The 24,770-nt window shown below is 42.6% G+C and overlaps 1 protein-coding gene across 1 annotated transcript in view; it reads right to left on the reverse strand.

Annotated features, from left to right (window-relative positions):
• PAPPA (pappalysin 1) overlaps positions 1 to 24,770 on the reverse strand; it is a 249,545-nt gene that overhangs the window by 105,078 nt on the left and 119,697 nt on the right. The gene's annotated exons all lie outside the window — the stretch shown is intronic.

Consider the following 24,770-nt stretch of genomic DNA (forward strand, 5'->3'; position numbering starts at 1 on the left):
AATTCTTGCAAATAAAGATAGGACAGCTTTTGAGAAATTAGTGTCTATTTCTATTTCTAGGTAATAAAACAGTGATTGACATTATGATATTCTCTTTTAGTCCAACGATTACTTCTCAAAAAGGCCTTTAAAGGCCAGAAAAAAAAGTAGAATATTTTAAGTTCAGCTGTTTATTTAGAAATGGGTTCAATAACAACAGTCTTTATGCCACATCACAATTCTTCCAAACAGCAACAAAAAGAAAAACCCCCGCACACAACAAGCGTGATCGTTGTACTTAAACATTAGTTTCTTGGAACAGGGGGAGCAGGAGTGCTTACTGCTGAAGGTTTACAAAGGGGAAGCTTGGGTGGGGCTGGGAGGTGGCTATATATTGGCACATGTGTCCTCCGGGACAGAAATATCTTGACTTTATATAGCCTATCTTTCAAAGGCTTCGTGTCAAACCCACATTGCTGACCTCATTTAATTCTATTCAAACCAGGGTTTGTTCTTAACCTCCTCATCCAGATCAGCTTGCTCAGAGTACAAAAGACAGGGTAGTGAGGGCTCCTAAAGAACGATGAATGTGCTAACAAGCTTCAGATGCTGATTAGGTCTACTGAATCTGAGGAGCTTAAGTTGGTTTCTGGTTCCTTCAAAGGTTGGCCACATATTCATATGGCCAGAAATTCCTCCCTGTGTTTCACTGTGAGAATCAAGCATCCTCCACCAAACTGAAGGCACTGGAAAAGAAGATCATCCCTGGAAGTAGTCACATTATCACACTAACTCTACACTCAGGCCCATCAAGGAAAGCACCTGTAGCACAGCCTCATATTCTGTCTACTTAGCCCTTACACACTCAAAACTGGTTTTGCATCTTCCTCACCTTCTTACAAAACAGCCTATGAATCTATGAATGATTTACCTAAACTATGAATATTTTCATGTTTGAAATACTTTTTTTTTTTTGAGACGGAGTTTTGCTCTTGTTGCCCAGGCTGAAGTGCAATGGCGCAATCTTGGCTCACCGCAACCTCCGCGGGTTCAACTGATTCTCCTGCCTCAGCCTCCTGAGTAGCTGGGATTACAGGAATGCACCACCAAGCCTGCTAATTTTTTGTATTTTTAATAGAGACAGGGTTTCTCCATGTTGGTCAGGCTGGTCTCGAACTCCTGACCTCAGGTGATCCACCTGCCTTGGCCTCCCAAAGTGCTGGGATTACAGGTGTGAGCCACCATGCCCAGCCTGTTTGAAATACTTAACAGACTCCTACAAAATTTTAACTTCCCCAAGTAGCTTTCAAGTCCTTTTGTATTCTAGCTCCAACTTTCCTACTCATTCTTAGTTCCAACCACACCTCCACCATCAAATACATCCAGTTCTTTCCCAGAACTCACATCTCAGAGCATCTGCCCTTACTTCCTTAGCCTGAAAGGCTGGTCCTGCCTTTGAGTCTTCCATTAAGATTTAATTCTAGCAACTTCGGCTCTATGATATCTCTCACTTTTCCACATCACTACTTGTTTGGCACAAACCATTTCCCTTTATTTCCTACATCATTAGTCTCCCAAATCAGTAAAATAGAATATAGCCCATCTAAAGATCTAAAAATTTAAAAACTCTTGAAATATACAAAGTTTTAAAATTAACAAAAATGTAAATCTCCTTTCATTCTGTTATACATCTCCTAAATACTATTTCTCTTACCCCACATTTCTCTTTCTATGATTCACAGTAAAATTTATTGCGTCTTCTAAACCAGTGTTATCCACTTTGTCTTCTACACTTCACCCATTGGTTCGCTGCAGTCTAGCTTCTATACTCACCACTCCACCAAAATTAATCTTATTAAGGTCACCATCAACCTAAAAGTTGCTAAAGTTGAGCATAATGTAAAAATCCTCATCTTGCTAGACTGCCTTGAAGCATATAAAGAAGTAGCCCCCTTCTTTCTTTTTGCAGTCCTCCCTCTCTCAACTTCCATGACATCATGTCATCCTAGTCGTCTGGGCTCCTCCCCCAAAGACTCATTTGAGGTCTTCTTCCCTAACTCTACATGAAATGTTGCCAGACTTCAGGGTTAGATGGGGACCCCTTTTTCTTTTCTACCTACAGTTTCTTATCCTGTCTCAGTTTCTAAATAAAAATTTTAAAACCTCTATGTGCCAATGACTGAAACATTTATAGCTTAGATATGACCTCTTCTCTGAATCCCAACTGCCTAAAATTATATCCCTACTAAATATCTACCTATTTAAAGGCATCAAAAAATCATCAAAAGACATCAAAAAATGTATCTCAAACAAACATCCTGATTTCTCCCCACATTCCCTTTTTCTCCACCTTAGTAAATGACAACACCGTAGCTTAACAATGACCAAACCGAAACCTTCCCAGTCACCTGTCCTATTTTTTTTCAGCTCACCCTTTAATACCACACAAACTCCATCAGTACACCTCATAGGCTGCTTTTCCCTGGGACATTTCAAATAGATCTACTTTGTTCTATCACTACCACCCTAGTTCAAGCCAACATCACTACTGCAATTCTCACTTAACTAGCCTATCTGCTTCTCTTTTCTCAACCATTTGTTTCCCAGCTATCCCTCCTTCAGAACATAGCTATAGTGCTCTTCTAAAAACATAAACTGCACCACGCCATGCCCCTCATCTAAAACTGCTCAATGGCTTATCATCTCATGTGGAAGAGTTCAAAGTCTGTATCCAGGCCTAAAAGCCCCTGCTTTATCCCTCCATCTCCTGTTATTGTCTCCTTGCTCATGACCTTCCATTCATGCATTCATTCATTCATTTATTCATTCATTCATTCATCCAGACAGACATCTATCCACACAAGTGTCTCTTCCTTAAATAAGCAACCAAGAACCTGAACTTGATGTTCACATTTTCTGGAATACCTCTTTCCTGGCTTTTCTCATGACCTCTTCATTATTTAGCAGTCATTTCAAATATTACTTTCTCAAACAACAAGCAGTTAGCTCACATTCTAATTCTCCATCCCCAATGCAAAGTAGCATACCATATTGTTTTATTTCCTTTATAGTAGTATTCACTATCTTAAATAATTTTTTATTTTATTTAAAATAAATAAAATAAAATAAAAAATAAAAAATAAATTTATTTATTATTGTTCCCTGCTCCCATACAACCAACACAAGTTTTATAGAAGATGTTTCAAAGTGCATCTTTTCCATTAGGATCAAGAAAACTACCTGGCTGGCCGGGCTCGGTGGCCCAAGCCTGTAATCCCAGCACTTTGGGAGGCCGAGACGGGTGGATCACGAGGTCAGGAGATTGAGACCATCCTGGCTAACACGGTGAAACCCCGTCTCTACTAAAATATACAAAAAACTAGCTGGGCGAGGTGGCGGGCGCCTGTAGTCCCAGCTACTCAGGAGGCTGAGGCAGGAGAATGGCGTAAACCCGGAAGGCGGAGCTTGCAGTGAGCTGAAATCCGGTCACTGCACTCCAGCCTGGCTGACAGAGCGAGACTCTGTCTCAAAAAAAGCAATATACCTGGCTATATTATGTCATGTTTAAAAATACATGAATAAGTGAATAAATGAATGAATGATTTTGTGCAGCTCTTGAATTCTCAGATATTTCTGGCCCTTGTCTTACTTTAATTAATATCCCGAATACTTAGGATCGTGTCAGTCTCATAGCAGGTACTCAGTAAATGATGAATTAACAAAGTTCTTTTGGAGCTTTAGAATCTCTGTTATCAATGATTCTGAAGATGTCTCAAACCTGATTTCAATCTGCTTTAGTAGTATTATGTAAAAATTTTTATGAAAATATTAATTAGAAAGAGTTCAGAGCATAAATCCAAGCACATATTAGGGGGAAAATTCAATTCTACACAAATTGTCTCACAATGTATTTTTTTTCCTATGAGACATCATGCCCCACCATCTGTCTCAAATATTGTTTTATTTTCTATCCTAACTGAATTTGAAAAGAAATGGAATATCTGGATAGGAAAGGTAGCACATATTAGACTAAAATTTAATAAAGAGACTTGACAGTCTTATGAATTGGAACTTGAAGATGCATTTACATCACCTTGAATTTAGTATAGTAATTTGAATGGCTTAAAAAGATTGTAAGCAAAGATAGTAATCCTTATAAATGACAATGCAGCCAACAGAGCAGAATGTTCAAAGCCCTAAATGACTTTCAGCCAGTTCTCTTTCGGGTTTCAATGATATCTCAAGATATGAAAGGGGGGTAAAATCCAGTGCTACATGAATTATATAGCAGCCAAGAGATAGGCCGGCATTCTAACAACAAACAGAAGGAAGAGCAATACCTAGGACCCAAAGGTCTATAAAAGTACGGGCAGGAAATAACGAAATGAAATTTGGCCTGGATAATATAAGCTAATAAATGGAAAAAACAATCCAAAACACTGATATGCAGAGAGCGTGCGAAAAGTGGCAAAGAAAGAGGGTAATAAAAGATGGCAAACTACAAAGGGAGTTTCAGCAGTTTTAGTGTGATTGTATCTCCATATTTAAAAAAAGACAGAGAGAGAAGGAAGAAAGAAAGGGAGAGAGAGAAACAAATGGGACACTTTCTCAAATCCTGCAGCCTGCTACAGTAATGGGCAGGGAGTCAAGGGAACTGGAGATTAAAATAGATACCCTGATCAACCCTATGACTTTGGACAAGTCACTTTCCCTCTCTGGGCTGCTGTTTCCCCTTGTATAGAATAATAGTTAAATCAAGTAGCTTTGTGATCCCTTTTAGCTGTGTCACTCTAAAATATATTTGGTTCTTGACATTTTCCCCTTTGATCACTAAATCAGTTATTCAGCTAAGAGGGAAAACATGAAAAAAAAAAAGATGGAGAAACATGATCAGCAAAATGAAGATCGAGAAGGGTGTAGATGATGAACCCATTCTGAAAAACACGCAGAGAACTATAACGAAAAGCAGATGGAATAAAGGGCCAGAAGTTAAAAGTGTGTGCCTCAACTCTGTTGCTAACTTACTTTCATGGTACCAGTAACATACATCATCATTCTGCATCTGATTCTTTTTGCTTATTAACAAAATGACAGTATTACTTTTCCTACCCGTTTTCAAAAGTGGGTGAAAAGATAAAGTAAAATAATGCTATGAAAACTAAAAACTACTCAAATATAAAAACTATAAGTAGTGTTGTTTTCACATTTTACTTTTGCAGATACAATCCAGAACTCATGTCCCCAATTATTAAATGGCTTTTCTAATTTTTTGTTTAGGTTTTAGCTCAACCATTACCTTCTCAGTGAGGACTTTTCTAAACACACTATCAAAAAATAGTTTTCACCTTCACTACAATATCTATACCACTAGTCTATTTTATTCCCTTCATAGCGTGATCTAACTTCTTCAAATGTTTACTTGATAATTTTATTCTCTCTAAAACAGAATGGCAACTCCGTGAGAGCAGAAACATAGGCTGTTGTGTGCATTGTTGCATTCAGATACTAGTACGTTGAAGATAATCAGAAATATTTGCTGAACAAATGAATGGTTTAACACTGCAAGGTTCTCTAGACATTCTGTATGATTCTAGTTCCTATGCTTCTCTGTGTAAAAGTGGCAACTGAAACTTAGAAAGATTAAGAAACTCACTGAATGCTGCATAATCATTAGAGGTCAAGGGTTCTGACTGGTTGATTAAGGCTTATCACACAAATATTGGGACTATTCAATGTCAAATAAAAATTGCTCCGTGAGAAATGCATGTTTGTAAGCATTAAGTAAAACAAGGCATGCAAATGAAAGTCTATCTATCTATCTATCTATCTATCTATCTATCTGCATATCTGTTCTGCAATCCAGTAAAACAAGCAGCCCATCATTCTGATAAGGCATGCATAAGATTCCAGCAAAGAAGGAAGCTTGGACAAGTGGATGCTATGTCAACCAGTGGGCCAAGGACTCGAGGATGAGTCAGGCACAACATGAAAACCAAGCCAGTTACCCCAATCTGGCATAGCTGGTTGTGACTAAGGTGACCGCAGCATGCTATGTTCTTGGTAGGGTTTCCATGCAGAAACCAGAGTGTTAAAATGGATCCCTCCCCCCTTGAGCTCTGACTGGTTTGGTTCACCTCAGAGACCATCCTCCTGCTGTATGGTTTAGATAAGTCTAAAAAGATGAGCCATTCAAGCCACAGTGTCTTCTCCAAGCTGATGAGACACGCTGCAGTCCTCTAAAGAACAGAAAAGAGAGGGTGCACAGGATTGCTCTTGGGTAAGTTTTCTTTCTCTTATGTAATTAATGGGTTACTCTTCAGCCCTTAGAATAAAATGCTATAATAACTTAAATCTACATGCTCTGATTTGTATTGCTTAACTGTAATTTTCTTCTTTAACAAGATGTGTATATGTCTTTCCCATCTCTCAATAAGAGGAGGGAAAGTAGGGAGAGAAGGAAGGGAGGGAGGGAGTGAAGAAGCAAGGAAGGAAGGAGGGAGGGAGGGAGGGAAGGAAGGAAGGAGGGAAGGAAGGAAGTAAGGAGAGAGACAGAAATAAATTGATCCTAAATCGTTTCTCTTTTTCTTTTTCTTTTTTTTTTTTTTTTTTTTTTTTTTGAGACGGAGTCTCGCTCTGCCGCCCAGGCTGGAGTGCAGTGAGGGGATCTCGGCTCATTGCAAGCTCCGCCTCCCAGGTTCGCGCCATTCTCCTGCCTCTGCCTCCCGAGTAGCTGGGACTACAGGCGCCCACCACCACGCCCGGCTAGTTTTTTTTTATTTTTATTTTTAGTAGAGACGGGGTTTCACCGTGTTAGCCAGAGTGGTCTCGATCTCCTGACCTCGTGATCCGCCCGCCTCGGCCTCCCAAAGGGCTGGGCCACCGCGCCCGGCCTTTTTTTTTTTTTTTTTTTTTGACACAGAGTCTGGCTCTGCCACCGGGCTGGAGTGCAGTGGCATAATCTCAGCTCACTGCAACCTTCACCTCTGGGGTTCAAGCGATTTTCTTTTCTTTTTTTTTTTTTTTTGGAGACCGAGTCTCGCTCTGTCACCCAGGCTGGAGTGCAGTGGCCGGATCTCAGCTCACTGCAAGCTCCGCCTCCTGGGTTTACGCCATTCTCCTGCCTCAGCCTCCCGAGTAGCTGGGACTATAGGCGCCCGCCACCTCGCCCGGCTAGTTTTTTGTATTTTTTAGTAGAGATGGGGTTTCACCGTGTTAGCCAGGATGGTCTCGATCTCCTGACCTCGTGATCCGCCCCTCTCGGCCTCCCAAAGTGCTGGGATTACAGGCTTGAGCCACCGCGCCCGGCCTCAAGCGATTTTCTTGTCTCAGCCTCCCAAGTAGCTGGGATTACAGGCACACACCACCATGCCCGGCTAATTTTTGTATTTTTAGTAGAGACAGGGTTTCACCGTGTTAGTCAGACTGGTCTTAAACTCCTGACCTCGTGATCTGCCCACCTCAGCCTCTCAGAGTGCTGGGATTATAGGCATGAGCCATTGCGCCCGGCCTGGTCCTAAATCTTAAGACTTAACTGGGAACATTTGAAAATATCAGTCAAAACCATTGCCCTTTTTGATCAGAGATGGTAAGAGTAATCATAACTATTCATGTTCACAAAAAGTTCCAAGAAGCAGTGGTCACTCTGAAGTCCGTTTCCACCAAATGAAGGATGTGTTTGCCCAAACAAAAGCATGAGACCGCCGATTGAGTCACTGGCTATAGATTCCAAGCTAGAGGCCAGAGAAGTTGTCTCCAGTCCTAGCTGGACCAGTCATGGCTGAAGAGGCCAATTCTGGGCCACTGATGTGGTAGGATATGGTCAAAGAACAGGACCCTGGATAGGCACCAACCCTGAGCAATAATCATATAGGTATGAAGATGTTTAACCTGAAGAAAAGAAGTATCAGGAAGGACACAGTGGAAAACTCTTCTAACAAAGTCCAGTTGGTCTAAAATTGAAAGTGGTTGCCTTAGAACATACTGAGTTATTCATTCAACTTTTCCTGACAGAAGCTTGATGATGACTGACAAGGTGTACAAGGTCCCTGCCTGATTCTGCAAGCTTCTCTCTTCTCGAACGCACTCTAGTCTAAGCTCCGGGCACAAACTGTCGTTGCCCCAAGTGGACCATGTTCCCTCTCACCTCCCCACCTTTGCAGAAGCTTTCTTCAAATCCCCAGAGCTGCCTTTTCTATGGCTAGTCCCCATTTGTCCTTTATTCATAGTTTAACCTCTCAAAAACCTGTCTGGAAATCCACCCCAAGAAGGGCTAATGGCCCCTCGCTAGATCTTCCTATAGCATCATCCACTTCCCCAACTAAAATTGTATTTAGTGTATTTGTGAAATGAATAACTGGATAACTTTCTTCATGCTGGGCATTGTGCTAAATGTTTCAAATACATAATGCATTCAATTCCAGAAGAGCCTCGTGTTGTTTGGTACTATTATTATCCCCATTTTACAGACAATGAAATTGAGGTTTCAATAGGGTAAGTCATTCCCATGCTGTCCAGTTAATCTATTTTGTATGGACGTGGATATTCAGGAGAATCTGATGAGATGGGTTGATCTGATTCTCTCTGGGATGCCCTACGATTTGGTATTACTTGGGGGCTCAGGGGCCTGATGGAACTGTGATCACGACCTGGCTTTCCACTAATTAGCTGGTGTCAATGGCCAGCACACTTTAGCACTGAATCCCAGTTTCCTCTTTGGCAAATTGGTAAAATAATGACTATCTTCCCAACTGTTATGAGGACAGAAAAAAATGAGAAGCTGTTGAGAAAGCACGGAGCACCACATCCAGCATTTAAAAAACAATTTTTTTAAAAGTAAAAGATCAGGAGTTTCCCTTTCCTTAAAGGAAGTAATCTGTCTCTGCTACCTTGTGCCACAGTTAAACTGCACAGGCTCAATAACTTATGTTTTGGTTAAACGTTTTTAATTTTTTTAGAGTGAAATCCGAGTTTTTGTTGGCAAGTGATTGAACACGCTGGGCCCAGCCTCCAGGCCCACAGTCCATTAGGAAATTTACGAGGCGAGATGGGGACCTTCAGCTCAAGTACTCCCTTCAGACGCAGTACTTACAAAGCCATCAATTTCCTTAACAAAGAGCATTGGCTTAAATGCCCCTTAAAGCAGTGTTATTTACACAGCTATCCACTTCCTTTTGAATTCTCTGCCTGGGGGGTGGCAGACCTGCAGTTCTTTCCAGCTACGAGTTAATTAGGCTTTCTCCCCAAATGGAAGCAAGCCGCAGACTGAGATTTGGTATTAAAAAGCAGCTCAATTTGGGGCCATCCGAGAGTCTTATGGGGTGATCCAAATACCACCAAAATCACTGGTTCCACCCACCCATTCTTCTAAAATTCTAAAGCCTTTGGACCTTACCGAAGAGTAATGACCTCTGTCAGTAGAGAGAGAGAAGGAAAGGCAGCGTTTGAGCCGGTCTCTACTTAGTAAAAGAAGCCTCAAAAAAGTACTGCTGGCTAAGATAAGGTACTTTCTACCTTTGCAGTCTATCGATATAGTAAAATTAACGTTTTAAAGAAGCCCCCACCCCTTTTGTGGCGGAACTAGGATTTGGATACAAGCAGCCCAGTTCTGGGATCTGAGCATGAAACCACCACCCCGAGCCACCTGACCCGAGATAACCTGCCCGAGATGACAGCTAAGGGGGAAAGTCTCCGATTCAGACAGGATTGTCTGACTCTAAAGACCAGCAAGGCTCAACTACACTTTCTTGCCTGAAAAATCAAACTGTCTCTTAAGAAATACATCCTTCTTGGCCGGGCGCGGTGGCTCAAGCCTGTAATCCCAGCACTTTGGGAGGCCGAGACGGGTGGATCACGAGGTCAGGAGATCGAGACCATCCTGGCTAACACGGTGAAACCCCGTCTCTACTAAAAATACAAAAAACTAGCCGGGCGAGGTGGCGGGCGCCTGTAGTCCCAGCTACTCCGGAGGCTGAGGCAGGAGAATGGCGGGAACCCGGGAGGCGGAGCTTGCAGTGAGCTGAGATCCGGTCACTGCACTCCAGCCCGGGCTACAGAGCAAAACTCCGTCTCAAAAAAAAAAAAAAAAAAAAAAAAAAAAAAAAAAAAAAAAAAAAAAAAGAAATACATCCTTCTTTTACTCATTCATCCTATATTTACTGAACTGCAAATTATTTTTCAGTCCCTGGAGTAACTCTTGGGAAATCAGATGAATTAAAGCAGGTCTCAGCGCTCCAAGAACTCAGGTCCTAGTGAGAGGGGGGAGATATGTAAATGATGACTGCACAGGATTCTGATCTGAGGTACAAGATACTATGGGAGCACAGAAGAGGGACCTCCACTCCAATCTTACCCAGATTTGAGGTTTCCCTTAGGATGCAACACCTGGGTTTTATCTCTCAGAGAAGGAACGGATGGTGGGGAGCATATTCCAGCAGGGGGACTCTGTGAGCAAATGAGGTGAGGCCAGAAACAAGGTCGGAGGTATGAAGTACAAGACGGTGTTGGAGTAAAAAATTGAAATCCTGGCCGAGGTGGGTGGGTCACAAGGTCAAGAGATGGAGACCATCCTGGCCAACATGGTGAGACTCCATCTCTACTAAAAATACAAAAATTAGCTGGTTGTGGTGGCGCATGCCTGTAATCCCAGCTACTCGGGAGGCTGAGGCAGGAGAATCGCTTGAACCCAGGAGGCGGAGGTTGCAGTGAGCCGAGATAGCGCCACTGCACTCTGGCCTGGCGATAAAGCGAGAATCTGTCAAAAACAAAACAAAACAAAACAAAACAAAAACAAAAACAAAAACAAAAACAAAAAGCAAATCCTGGGCTCAGATCGTGCAAGGCCTTGAATGCCACAGTAAGGAATTTGAATTTATCTCAAGGGCAACATGGAGCCACCTGACACTCTCAATTGGAGAGCAACAAAAGGTGTCTGCACTTTAGGAAGCTTGCTCTCACCTATGGGCAGGTAGATTGGGGCAAGCAAAAAAATGAACCAGCAACCTGTTCATTTTATAAGCGTTCTCTTGTAAAAGCCTAATTAGGAGCTGAAGGGGGCCTCGGGTAGGGCAATGATCATAGGGAGAGACAGACTGATTTGGATGAAGACAAGATAACGTTTTCAAGGTAACATGGGAAGAATGGCAATTATTTGGATGTGGGAAATGGCAGAGAGGGAAGAGTTATGGATGCTTCCCAAGCTTCTGTTTAAATGTCTGGTTGGCTACTGGCGCCACCAGTTGAGATTAGGAAAAACACTTGCAGCAGGTCTGGAAAGAAAGATGGCAAGCTTTGTGTAAGATGTGTTGAATGTGAGTTCCCGTGGGGCGTCCAAGTAGAGCAATTAGATATACAAGTTCATGGGTCAAAAAAAAAAAAAAAAAAAAAGGCACAGACTAAAGATAGAGATTTTGGAGTCATACAAGGAGAGAATGGAGAATGAGAGTGTGCCTGTTATGGAACATTGGAGACTGCTGATACTTAAAGAGTAGGTGAAAGAAGGTCTGTGGAGGGATGGTCAGAGAAGTTAAGAAAAACAGAAGAGGCTAACACTTCACAGGTACCAGGAGTTCTGAATTTCAAGAAAGAGCCAGATAAGACAAAAGAGGAAACTACTGAAATATTTCTGTTTGAACATGCTATTTAATAGAATCTCATGCATGGCTTCCCTAAAGAATGATTGTCAAATTTCGCTCAGTCTCTTCCAGGGACAGACAGGTCACTCTCTACTAGTGAGTAAGAACTAGATTATTACTTTTGTAATAATCTTTGTCTTACTTTTGATAGCCGTAATAATAAATATTTGTTGATCACTTTCTGGAAGACAGGAACTGTCACAAACACAGCCATCCTTGGTGCCTAGCATGAACCTGGCACGTAAGAGGTGCTCAATAAATAAAAGCCTATGTGATGAATGAATAAATTTATAAATTAATAAAACAATATATCATAACAATCCTATGAAGTCAAGAAAGCACTCCTATTTCTCAGGTGGAAAAAGGTATTTGGGGGATGAAGCCTGAGGCAGACAAGTGGTCCTTGTGCTTTGGGGCAGGTCAATCAGCTTTTCCTCTCTCCCTGTCCCTTTAGAAGTTCTCTTGGCAAAAAGCACACGGACAAATGGAAAAGGGATTTCAGACTCTCGTGCAGCCCCTTCCTTGGTAATGAGGCTGAACTCAAGTTATATACGTGGTTTTGGACTCCTAAACTGAGGGACCAGCTCCAGCCAGGACCTTTCAGAGTCCTGCCAATGGCGGCTGATGTTTAATTTAAACTTATGGATAATTTGGGCTGAGTTTCTGACTGCTGTTGAAAGCTAAAATCTCCCTGATCTCTCTTTGGGTCAGTTTGCCAAGAGTATTTTGTTGGCCCTTGAAGAGCATCCCATTCAGGGAGGTTGATCTTTTTTAAAATACTGCTCTCATCATGTCATACCTCTGCCCAGAAACTACTGCTTGCCATGGGGTAAGAACTGCCCCACTCATCCCCCTGTGACTTCTCTGGAGTAGCTTCCTTTAGGACTGGTGCACTCACTGCATAAAGAAAAGCCCTCTGTCTGGACCTTTATAGTGGCAGAGTGTCAAACCTGGTCTTATCTGAGTCCCACTGTCCAGAAATCTTTCCCAGGCTCACCAACCCCCTACCAGGGGCTTTCCACTGCTCCCAGGAGGCCTCTAACACCAATCCCTTCATATCTTTAATGACCACTGCCTTCTGTAGCCCTCCAACAAAGGTTTCTGCTGCTTAACCCTGCATTGCACGGAGCTTTGTATGCAGCAGGTGCTTAATATAGACAAAAACCAGTGTGAGCCTGGTCACATGCATTTTAGACTGACTGCAGGACCACCATGGTTGCTGCCTGGAGGAGAGAGAAAAGCAACCGTGTGCTTGAGGGCAGAGCGACAGACACTGGACTTAGGCTATTTTATCTTTCTGTCCAGTAAGTTAAAATGAAAAAAAAAAAACAAAAAAAAACAAAAAAAACCTCAGTCCTTTAATAACTATTATAATTTCTTATTTGCTTTATATTAACATCTCTTTGGTACTTAATCAGTATTGGCCTAGAGAAAGTTGGTGGTTTTTAGTTTCTTCCTCTGTTAAGTATTTAATGATCTGTAAACAAACACTTCAGACAGTGTTTCTTAAAAAGACCCTGGGATCCTTTTGTTATGTGAAGATTTCTTTAGCTCCGTGCATTGTTTCCCCTTCTCATTATCTGTTTGCTGCTAGGCTGTTCAGCTCTTGAGAGTACACACTTTATTAGATAACCTTAATGATGGAGATGTAGCATAAATTAGTAGTTAAGCCTGAGGGCTTAAGAGCCAGAGACTTCCAGGGCTAGAATCCCTTACTGGGAATGTAACATCTCTGCGCCTCCATTTCTTTACTTATAATGCCTGTATAATGTTAAAACTACCTCATAGGATTAATGTGATTAACCAGTGGAATTAATAGACAAAAAGCTTGAGTGAATTTTATCCAATTAATTTAATTAAATTAATAATTTGAGTTATGTATACTACTATGACTTTTGTCTGAGATGGTGAGATGGAAAAAGGGTGGAAATATATGCAGTCTATACAGTTGGCCCTCCATATTCATGGGTTCTCCATCTGTGAATTCAAGAGATGCAAAATAAAATTCTATCTTTGCTAAACATGTATAGACATTTTTTCTTGTCCTTATTCCCTAAACATTACAGTATAACAACTATTTATGTAGCATTTACATTGTTTTAGGTATTATATGTAATCTAGAGATGATTTGAAGTATACAGGAAGTTGTTTGTAGGTTACATGCAAATACTACTCCATTTTATATCAGGGAATTGAGCATCCACAGATTTTGGTAATCACAGAGGTCCTGGCAGAAATCCCCCAAAGATATTGAGGATTGACTGTATATTTCTTACTGACTCTTTCTTGTTCTAAAGGTTTCATATTTTGGAGGAGGTCATCTGGTGACTTTAGTTTTGAAGTTGGGCAGATCTTGGTTCAAATCTCAACTCTGCCACTTAATAAGCACCTGCTTTGAATAAGCCACTTCGTCTTCTTGAGCCTCAATTTCTCCTCATGTAAAATGGGGGATAATGGCCCCCACCTTCCTGTAGCCTTGGGAAAATCAAGAGGATGGTTAAGTGGAGTGTGAGGCAGCTGGCCTGGCATAAGATGCAGCACTCAGGAAGATTTTGCTTGTCTGGTGGGTGGTTTCCCAGCTCAATAAATATTTATTGAATGGAGGCCACATTCTCAAAAGTCACTGAAACATTTGGGGGCTCTGTTGTGTCACCTGGAACATGGTGTTAACAATGCCTGGCAGCCAGGGGTGCTGTGGGTTTGAAATGAGCTATTGCAGCAGGTTCTCCATAAATATGAACACATTCCCTTCCACTGGTCAGGGGAGGATCCTGGATGCTGCCTGAGCCTTTTGGACGGTCATCTGTTTGGGTTGCTCTGGCCACCCTTTTTAGCCTCAAAGTGTCATTTGCTTCAGTGTCTCAATGATTGGCTCAAGTTGGATGTTGGGACACGAGGGTAGATGGTATGGCTTCTTCCCTTAAGGGTAAGGGACACAGATGTGGAAGTAAAATACATGAGGAGTCAGTGAAATTATAGCTATGCTGGTATAGACTCAGGAGGGAGATGGATGAAATGATTCTCACTCCTCGCTCTCTCTCTCTCATCTGCGTTATTCTGCCCAACTGGCTATACTTTTACCTGCTTATACAGTCATCTCTAGGTATCTTTGAAGCATTGGTTTCAGGACCCCCACAGACATAAAAATCTGAAGATATTCAAGACCCTTATACAAGGCCCTTAGTATTTGCCTATGACCTATGCACACCCTACCGTGTACTTTAAATCATCTCTAGATTACTCATAACACTTAATACATTGGAAATACTTTATTGTTTTTCTATTTGCGCTGTTTTTAAATTGTTGTAGTGTTATTATTTATTTAGTCAGTTAGTTTCAAATATTTTGTATCTCAGATTGGTTGAATCTGAGGATGTAGGATCCAAGGATATGAAAGGCCAACTGTATACTCATCCATCTCTGCCAGCAGTCAACAATTTTTCAGTAAAGGACCAGATGGTAAATATTTTGGCTTTGTGGGCCATACAAGATTTCTGTTGGAATGACTGAATTCCGCCTTTGTAGTGGCAAATATGTAAACAAAGGAGCATAGTTGTGTTTCAGTAAAACTTTGTCTACGAAACCAGGCAGCAGGTTGGGTTGGCCATGGGTGGTGGTTTACTGATGCCTGGTTTGTGCAAGTATGCACATGGCTATTATGCCCAGGGCAGGGCTTGGTAGAGAGTGTAGAAGGCACACGCTTGAGTCTCCTTCTCCTTCCTTCATGCTGTAAACAGCAGCCTCACCATAGTCCTCAAGGGCCTGAGAAATCAGAGCCTGCTAGACTTCCGCCTCATGCCTCCTTTGTTCACTACAGTCCAGCCATGCTGACTTCCTTTTCCCTCTTCAAAAGTTCTTCTCTGCCTTGGGAATCGAATAGTCTGAAGTTCTTGCAATCCTTGCTCGGTTACCTGTTCCATATCTCCCTAATGGGTTCACATCCTACTCAACCCTCAAGTCTCAGCTTAAATGTCAAATCTTCAAGGAGATCTTCTTGACCCCCTCAATGTAAAGGAGGCCCTTTGGTTATACACTTCTAAGTATTTCCACTTAGTGTCATTTTCAACAATGACACTAAAATAATTATTTGTGTCTTTTTCCTAACCTCCCTGGCCTTCCTTTTTCACTGCTGTTTTCTTTGAAACAAGCACAGTGCCTGGCATACAGCAGGCATCAAAAAATATGAACTAAATGAATGAATGACATCATCCAGCAGCCAATTTGCAGAATCTTCTGCCTGGGTGTGACTGCACATGTTGGGGCAAGCAGCTGATTTTTCCTGCAGGCTCTAGCAGTGAGGTTTTCACACAATCCTTACTGCCCATCCATCATTTTATTTTAGGCACATTACTTTTCTGTCCAAAAAGAAAAGGAGGATACAATTAGGTCTATATCCCTCACTTGCTTAATATTTCAATTTCCCTCAGGGCACTCCCTTCAAGTAGAGATCACAGCTCATGAATATTAAATGTCTCTTCCAACCCAACATGGACTCCAAGAAACAACGGAGAGCCGGGAGCTAAGAAAAGACCCTGATACCCAGCCCAGAGGCCTCTACCCTCTCCCAGGCCGCCTCAGTCATAACTGCACAGATGTACATCAAGGCACATGTATGTGCAGATGAATTTCTGGTCACTTTAAATATCACAATGAAGTCCTTGTTCTTGGCTACCCAGATTCACCTGCCTTGGACTCTGGCTGCCTTTCAAAGGCACACATCAAAGTTTGGTCTCGATTCCTCACATTCAAGCAAGCACCAAGTCGGTTCCCTGAGCCTGACCCCTTCCTGAGAGTCAGGAAGCTGACCTGGGCTGCGGGCTAGAATTCCTCCCTTCTGGTGTCAGAGGCCGTTCTGTTTCTTTTCATTCCAGCCTTGCCTCTCTGTGGGGTAGGCCTCCCGGGTTTCCAAAGGAGGTGGTAAGCCTTGGTCTGAGGCAGGATGGCAAGCTTGATCCTAACCGGTGCTGACTCAAGGGTGTTTGAATGCATCCATCAGACCTCCCTGTTGAGTACTTCAGATCTTTGGTGCTGCCCGCACGTCAGCCTTCCGCCCCATCGCCTCCTTTTCCTGCTCTTTTGTCCCCTCAGTGACCCCCTTTGACCCTTTGGGTGAAAGGAATTCCTTTCTCTTCCCCAAGCCCTGATTTCTTTTAAAATGCACCAGTTTTAAAACAATAACAACCTGGGATTTAAATCCTAAAAATCAGAGCTGAAAGCTCCCTGGGAGCTCATCAAATTCCCTCATTATTTTACAGTGGGGAAACTGAGAACTAGGAGATTCGGTCATTTTGCAAATGGTACCACTGTAATTTAGCATCAGGATTTGGTTCAGGACCATTTTTGCAGATGATGGGTCGAATGCCTTTGCGTCACTCACAATTGAGATAGGCAATGAGGAAGGGGAAGAAGAGGTGGCATTAACTGACATCCTTGATTGTCCAGTAACTGTTGTGCATTGTGCTAAACACTCTATGGATGTTATCTCATTCTTTTTCTAAACAAAACTGTAGGTGTTATAATTACGTCCATTTTTCAGAAGAGGACACTGAGACTCAGAGGGATTGAGAGATGCCTAAAATGATCCATGTAGTAATTGCAACCAATAGATATTTGAACTCAAGCTCCTCTGTCTCCAACATTGCTATGACAACCTTATTAAGTGCCAAACACATTTTATGCTAAAAAAAAAAAAAATGAGCCGGGCGCGGTGGCTCAAGCCTGTAATCCCAGCACTTTGGGAGGCCGAGACGGGCGGATCACGAGGTCAGGAGATCGAGACCATCCTGGCTAACACGGTGAAACCCCATCTCTACTAAAAAATACAAAAAACTAGCCGGGCGCGGTGGCGGGCGCCTGTAGTCCCAGCTACTCGGAAGGCTGAGGCAGGAGAATGGCGTGAACCCGGGAGGCGGAGCTTGCAGTGAGCTGAGATCTGGCCACTGCACTCCAGCCTGGGTGGCAGAGCGAGACTCCGTCTCAAAAAAAAAAAAAAAAAAAAATGATTTGGCTACTGTCAATGGAGGGTGATCTGTTAAAAATAAAAATACAGCCTAAAATACAGTATGACCTTCCATTGGGGGTATGAGCTTTATGCCATGGAACATTTATAGGGTGATAATAACTGAAAATGGTTGTTTCATGATTCATGAAAATGGCACAAGAACATGTGCATTCACTTTTGTTTCCTGCTGTGGTTCAATGGCACCGAACAGAAATAGTGGAAAGGAGAAACACTCTCTTGCTGTTTCAAGACTTAGTCTGGAATTGGACATAGGCTTCAGGGCAGACAAACTCTGAAGTCTCCTTCTTTGACCTACCTGGCTATATGACTTTAGATATTCACTTAAACTCTCAACGCCTCAATTTTCTGATCAGCAAAATGGTGTAATTATTTTGACTCTACAGAGTTGCTGGGAGGGTGAATGAAATCACTTTTACAAACAGTTCTTAGCAGAAAAACTGGCACAGTTGGGTATCTAATAAACGGAATAACTTCATGGTTAAAACGTGTAGACTCTGCTTAGATGCTGTGAATCTCATGTTTGCTATTTCTCTGTGTAACTGTAGGCAAGTTACTAAATCTCTCTGAACCACAGTTTTTCCTCTACAAAACAGGGATAACATTATTTATCTCATAGGGTTTCTGGGAAGATGGATACAACTTCTGAATTAATCACATTAATTGGTCGGGCATGGTGGCTCACGCTTGTAATCTCAGCACTTTGGGAGGCCAAGGCAGGCAGATCACTTGAGGTCAGGAGTTCGAGACCAGCCTGTCCAACATGGTGAAACTCTGTCTCTACAAAAAGTAGCAGGGTGTGGTGGCACGCATCTATAATCCCAGCTACTTGGGAGGCTGAGGCAGGAGAATCACTTGAACCCGGGAGGTGGAGGTTGCAGTGAGTCCAGATCATGCTACTGCACCCCAGCTGGGTGACAGAGTGAGATTCTGTCTCAAAAAAATAAAAAATTAAAATTAAAAATAAAATATTAATTATGACAATAATAGCATCAGTAGCAAACACATCTACTGACATACTTGTCAGCTGTCACCATTTTAAATGCTTTACAAATATAAACTTGTTTTTCCTCGCGATAATTCTAAGAAGTAGGAACTTACTAACCCACTTTCTGAATGAGAAAACTGTGACACAAGCTAAGTGTCAGGGACGGGCTTTCCACCCAGAATCCGTGTTCTTAACAGTGATACCCTATGTCATTACTTCGGTGTTAAGAATACCACCAATCTAGCTGATGTATTATCACCCTCGTCATTGCCTTAAAGACTACCACCATGACCCCCACCTATATTCCTCTTTCTTTTTCTTCTTTCATAGGCCTGCCTTCAAGCCAAGGGAAGCTTTATTTCAAAAATGTGTTCTGGGAAAAGTTACTACGTTTTCCACGGAGGGAGGTCTGATTGAATACATGCAGTCTGGAGAAGTTTTATTTTGTTTTCTTAATTTTAATTTTTTTAAGGTGAGAGGTGGATCATCTATTATGATTTCACATTGTTAGAAAGAAAAATAATAATAAATGCAACTCCCAGCAGAGCCCACTCTTCCCCCTCTCCTCCAGCAGATGCTGTTTTCCTTTTCAGTCACTGTTGTTCTAAAGTCTCATCGGAACCTCCACTAAGAAGACGGGGCGATTCATCTTCTTGTTTTCCTTTCTCGCCTTGGCTCAGAGCAGGCCAGAGCAGCCTGACAGAGGGGCCACAAGGCTCGGTGAACCCCTGCCCCTCCCAGCAACTGGTGGGGAGGCTGACCGATTCTTCTCCCCCGCTTGATGTGCCTCACAGAGGAGGGGAGGGAGCTGGGGCTGGGGGTTGCTAATTGAGTTACTGGCCTTGGCTCTAGGACAGGGCTGGGGATGCTGTGTCAGGGATCACAAAGTGATGCTAATAGCAGGAGTAGGGGAGAGAAGAGGAGTGTGGAAGGAGGGAGAAAAAGAGACACACAGGGAATGCCTCCACATCTGGGAAAGACGACGTGGGGGTCCCTTTCGCTTTGTTTTCTTAACTATATATCAGCATCAAGCAGGATTTGAAACCCAAAACCTTTAAATAGCTATTTGACAAATCAGAGATTCCTCAGTATCAGGTGAGGGAAGAAGCTTTAGAGTCCTCAGTCCAGTCTCCCTAATTTCACAAAGGGAGAAACTGAGACTCTGAGATGCTAAGCTGCAGTCAGGAGGCTTCTAGGTCTAAACTAGGACCTGGACCCGGCTATGCTGAAGAATACAGGGTGGGAAGTCAAAACAGAACATGAGGGCGTCTCCACAGCTGCATCTCCTGTAATGCACTAGATTCCATCTCAGAAGGTCGCGCGCTTCCAGCACCAGCTAAAGATATATTACAAAGTATAACCCCTTTTGGGGACCCTTCACATTTTGTCTGACTAATTTGACTGTTACCCCACCTCCTTCAGCTTTTATCAGCAGCCTGTCTGTAGTTTATGACTCAGTGCTTTAGAGACAGAATTCCCAATGCTGTGAACAATGCCTGCAGCCAGTGCCTGTTGCGAGGAGTTATCATTTTACTGATATCACATTTTTTCACTGAAACCTCAGGCCTGGTGTATGTTATATTTTTAAAAGAGGGGGAAAAAAGACAAGATAACTTCCACATTGCAAGGGGAAGAAGCCTGCATTGCTTGGGAGGTCATGTGGGTGGTGTTCATTTTAACAAGCAACTTATTATGTGCTGGGGGATGAGGGCACCAGGGGTGGGAAATTGAGAACAGGAAGTCCCCAGGGTGTTGCATAATAACACATTGGCACCTTGGGAATATTTCCGGATGTGTGGGCTTCTGAAAAGTGAATGGGAATGTCACCATAAATCTGTCACCCACCCTAACGCTGGTGTTACTAAGCCAGAGAAAACATCAGCCTTTCTAAATGGAAGCAGGAGAAGGAGAAAAAGGTGGAAGAGGTAGAGGAAGAGAAGGAGAAAAAGGAGAAGAATAAGAGGCAGAAGAAGGAGTGAAGGAAGAAGAGGAGGAGGAGAGGAAAAGAGGGGAAGAGGAAGAGGTGAAGAGAAAAGAAGAAAAAGGAAAGAATGGTGGAAGGAAGGAAGAAAGTCATTCAAATGGAGAGGCAGAGGAGTAGAAAAAGCAGGGTTCTCTACTCAGACTGGAGACAGGATCACACCTCTGTGTGCTGTGTGACCTAGTGCAAGTGAAGATGTTATAAGAGACCTCAGATCTCACATATGGAAACAAGAGACCACCTGTAGTTCACAGAAAACAGAAGTGCGTATGAAGAACCTATCACTTAGTGGGTATCCATAAATGGTGGTTGTTGCTGGTATCCTGCGCCCCCAACATTCCACACAAACACACACGGAAAAAAGTAATAGCTCGTGTGCATCAAGCACATCCAACTTGCTAGAAATGGGGTTAAATCTCACATTATCTATGGCAATAATTTTCAGTCAAGACTCTGAGTGACAGTCAACAAAAAACAACTTTGGATAAATTAAGCAAAACAAACAAGCAAAATTTATTCGAAGAATATTGGGTACGTATGGAACACTCTCTGGAGATCCAGGACTTTGTGCTCTGAAACTCAATTCCAAGCCCAAGATTAGGTCCCAAAACTAGTTTAGTGAGTGGATCCAGATCTGGTGCTGTGCATAGCTATCTCAGCTTTGATGCTAGATGCCTTCCCTGGTACTTAGGAGGCTGATATGGATGTGGCTACTCCCACCATCCTCAACAAAAGGGTGTCTACAGTATCCCTAAGTCTAAGGACTACTAGCTTCCAATTCAAAGTCTTGGGTTGGTGTGTCTGATTGGAGGGCAGAGGGAAAGCCTAGGTTTTATATACCCACACTCAAGCTACCAGGAAGACCGGGAGGAGACGCTTGGATAATCAACTTCTATACTAAGCGTTGGGTTTTTCCTTATTAGAATAATTATCTCCTAAGTCTAGGAAGGAAATTCTGATAGAAAGCATCCAAAAATATTGGTAAATATCTTCCACTGTTGGGTTCTAGGACTTTTACCATTTTCTACATGAGAACACTGAGGCTTAGCCAGTTACACATCTAAGTCATGGTATGCCTGATCTCCTGGCTGCTATCTTGACCACTGTCTTAACAAATGCAATCATGGAAACAATGTCAACCTCAGCACAGCCTCCCACACTTGTCTCATTTCTCTGACTCATTAAAGATTGGTCTGCTGGGAGTAAGGATTCACTGTCTATTTTTCAGCTGTTCCTTTCAGAGGAAGATAGTTTTCTAGACTTGAGCTACACGATTTGTCCTTGGAATGTAGTCCCTGGGAGCTGGGATCTCTGGAATGCCTGTATCTCTGTGAGTGTCTATAATGAGATTTTAAGTGGCCAGTGAAGGGCGTAGCTGAAGGCTTTCCTCTAACATAAACTCCACTCAACATACAGGGGTAACAGAGAGCCTTCCCTGGACGCTGTCCACACCACTGACGGTTTTGTATTCCGTTCCACTAATTTGTGACATGACTTGTTTCACAATTTTTTTTTTTTTCATTCACCCTGAAAGCCTGCAAGACCAGGAGCTATCTTTTTTTGCAGGTAACTTACCATAGTGAGCTCTGGAGTCAGGCTCTCTGGGTTTAAATTCCAGCTCCACCACTTAACTGTGTATCCTTAGATCATCACCCCATGCCTCAACTTCCTCTTTTGAAAGGGCAGTTCAGTACAAGAGTTGTTATGAGAATAAGAGTTTATAAATGTGCTTGGTATATAAGAAGTATTCAGCAAATATCATCATCAGCAGCAGAACACAGAATCTGGTAGAGAATAACAGTCTACAAAATGAACCTAGGAGGATCTCAGTCTCATCCTCTCGGAAACTCCCTCATTTTTTTCATTTTGTTTTGAGACAGGGTCTCACTCTGTCACCCAGGCTGGAATGCAATGGCGCGATTTCGGCTCACCACAACCTCTGTCTCCTGGGTTCAAGTGCTTCTCCTGCCTCAGCCTCCCAAGTAGCTGGGATTATGCGTGCCCGTCACCACTTCCAGCTACACTGTATGTTTAAAATGCAGTTTTTTGTTAATAAGAAATGGTGAACCACATTATGATTTTCACCTACTATCTGCACCTGGCTCCAGTAAACAAGCATATAAAATATCCCAAATCCATGGAACAGGGGTTGATAAACTTCATAGGTAAAATACCAGATAATAAATATTTTAGTTTCTTTGGGCCATGGAATCTCTGCTGCCATCACTCAACTCTTTCACTATAGCATGAAAGCAGCCACAGTCAATATGCAAAGTAATGAGTGTGACTGTGTGCCAATAAATCTTTATTTACAATTACAGGGAGTAGGTTCGTTATGGCCTAGGGACCACAGTTTGCAGACCCCTTCCATGGATGAGGAGCTTCTACCTATTAGAGATGTCCTTATTTTTCCTGATCGTTGCATAGTTCTGAAGCAACACAGCAGATGAATGTCAAGGCTCAAGCATCCTTTTCAGGGTACCACATCCTACCTTCATCCCATCCTACTTTCTGTCCAGAAGCACATAAGTTACATGCCACATCAGTGCAAGTTAAATAGGCAGATATTTTTCACCATGGTCTGGGACTAGTGTTAGTTGCCATAAGGATGATGACAAAGGTAAGAGTTTGGCTCAGGTAGAGCTCACAATTAGAAGGAATTCAGTCACCCACCTCGAAAAAATCACACAACAGAAGCGCAGGTAAGGCTCTTAAGTTTAAGTTAAGACCACTTAACCCAATCATTTAAAAATTTACAGTAGGTAAACTGAGGCCAAGACTAAGGAAGCCACTTGGCCAGATTTATGTAAGTTCTCAGCACAGCTGGCACTAGAACCTGGTTTTCCTAATTTTAATCCAAAGTTCTTTCCACCACACCACTAGGCTAGTATCAAGCTTTTACTACGGACCAGACCATACTCAAATCCACAGAGGAGAGAAAATTTTTTGGCAATTTAAAACCCAAGGCCCTGCCTAGAAACTCCCGTGTCCTTCCTTCTGGGGCATCTTCCTATCTTCCAACCATAAATATTTACAGAGCACTTCAATTGTGTTGCTTAGCCCCTACTGGGTGCCAAGAAGATAGTAGGTGCTCAACAAATGTGTGTTGAGAATTGAATAAGACACACGTGATATATGGTCTTCACCGTCACGGAGCTCACAATCTACTGGGAGAATGTCTAAATGCACCCCTGTAATGCACTGCAGATGCGAGGATGCAATGCTATCTTTTCCTCTTTAGTCTTGGAAAATTGCCTGTCAGTGAGAAATCTTCCCACGAAGGTTTTCATCCCCTTGTAACTGCCCCTTCTCTCTTCAGATAGAGCACCTCTGTCTTTTGTACTTGCAAATGAATTGTGATTAGTTTTCACCTCCAGCCCAGGGGATTAGCTGGGGGACCTTTGATCTTCAGGTATCGATTTGCATCTTAAAGGAAGTATGATCTCATCTGGGCCAGCTCAAAATTCCACCCCTGCCCCCCAAGCCCTGTCTGTTTACCAGCCCGGGGCTGACCAGGGCCTCCCAAGTGGGGCTGAAACAACAAGATCAGCCAGACTCCAAGAGAAGGCAGAGGAAAACAAATTTCCCAAACGGCTTGGTGAAGGTGGGAAAAGGACATTTGCTTCCTAAACACAGGCTGGTCTGCTATTCCTCCTTTCTCAGATCGGAGAGACTGTCCAAGTTTCTGAGTCTGCAGAGGGGACCCTGGTAGTTCCTGGATCCCGGCTGGAGGTTGCAAAGCAAAATGAGTTGAGCTTGAGAATCAGACAAAATCAGGTTCAAGTTCTGATTCTGTCTTTAATCACCTTTGACCTGTATAACTCTGGACAACTTTTGAAATTTTTCTGGCATTTGATTTTTTCTTATCTCTGAAGTAGGAATAAAAGCCTTAAAACATCTCCAGTAATACCCATCCTGGACATTTAGTGTGAAGAAAAGCAGGGATGTTTGTAAGGTAAAGCTTGATCAAAAGAAGTTACCCGTCACTGGCATCATCTATGAGAGCTTAAGCTCTTGAGGGATTGCTTTGTTTGTTTTTTCACTGCTGTATTTCCTGATACTGAAAACAGTGCCTGGCACGTAGGAGGCACTCAATAAACAGGTGTAATACAAAGGGGTGAATCATCATTTAGTCATAACTATTGTTAACCAACCATTCTGCACCGTTCACTT

This window comes from Theropithecus gelada, chromosome 15 (assembly GCF_003255815.1).
Source record: "Theropithecus gelada isolate Dixy chromosome 15, Tgel_1.0, whole genome shotgun sequence".
Taxonomy (NCBI): Eukaryota; Metazoa; Chordata; class Mammalia; order Primates; family Cercopithecidae; genus Theropithecus; species Theropithecus gelada.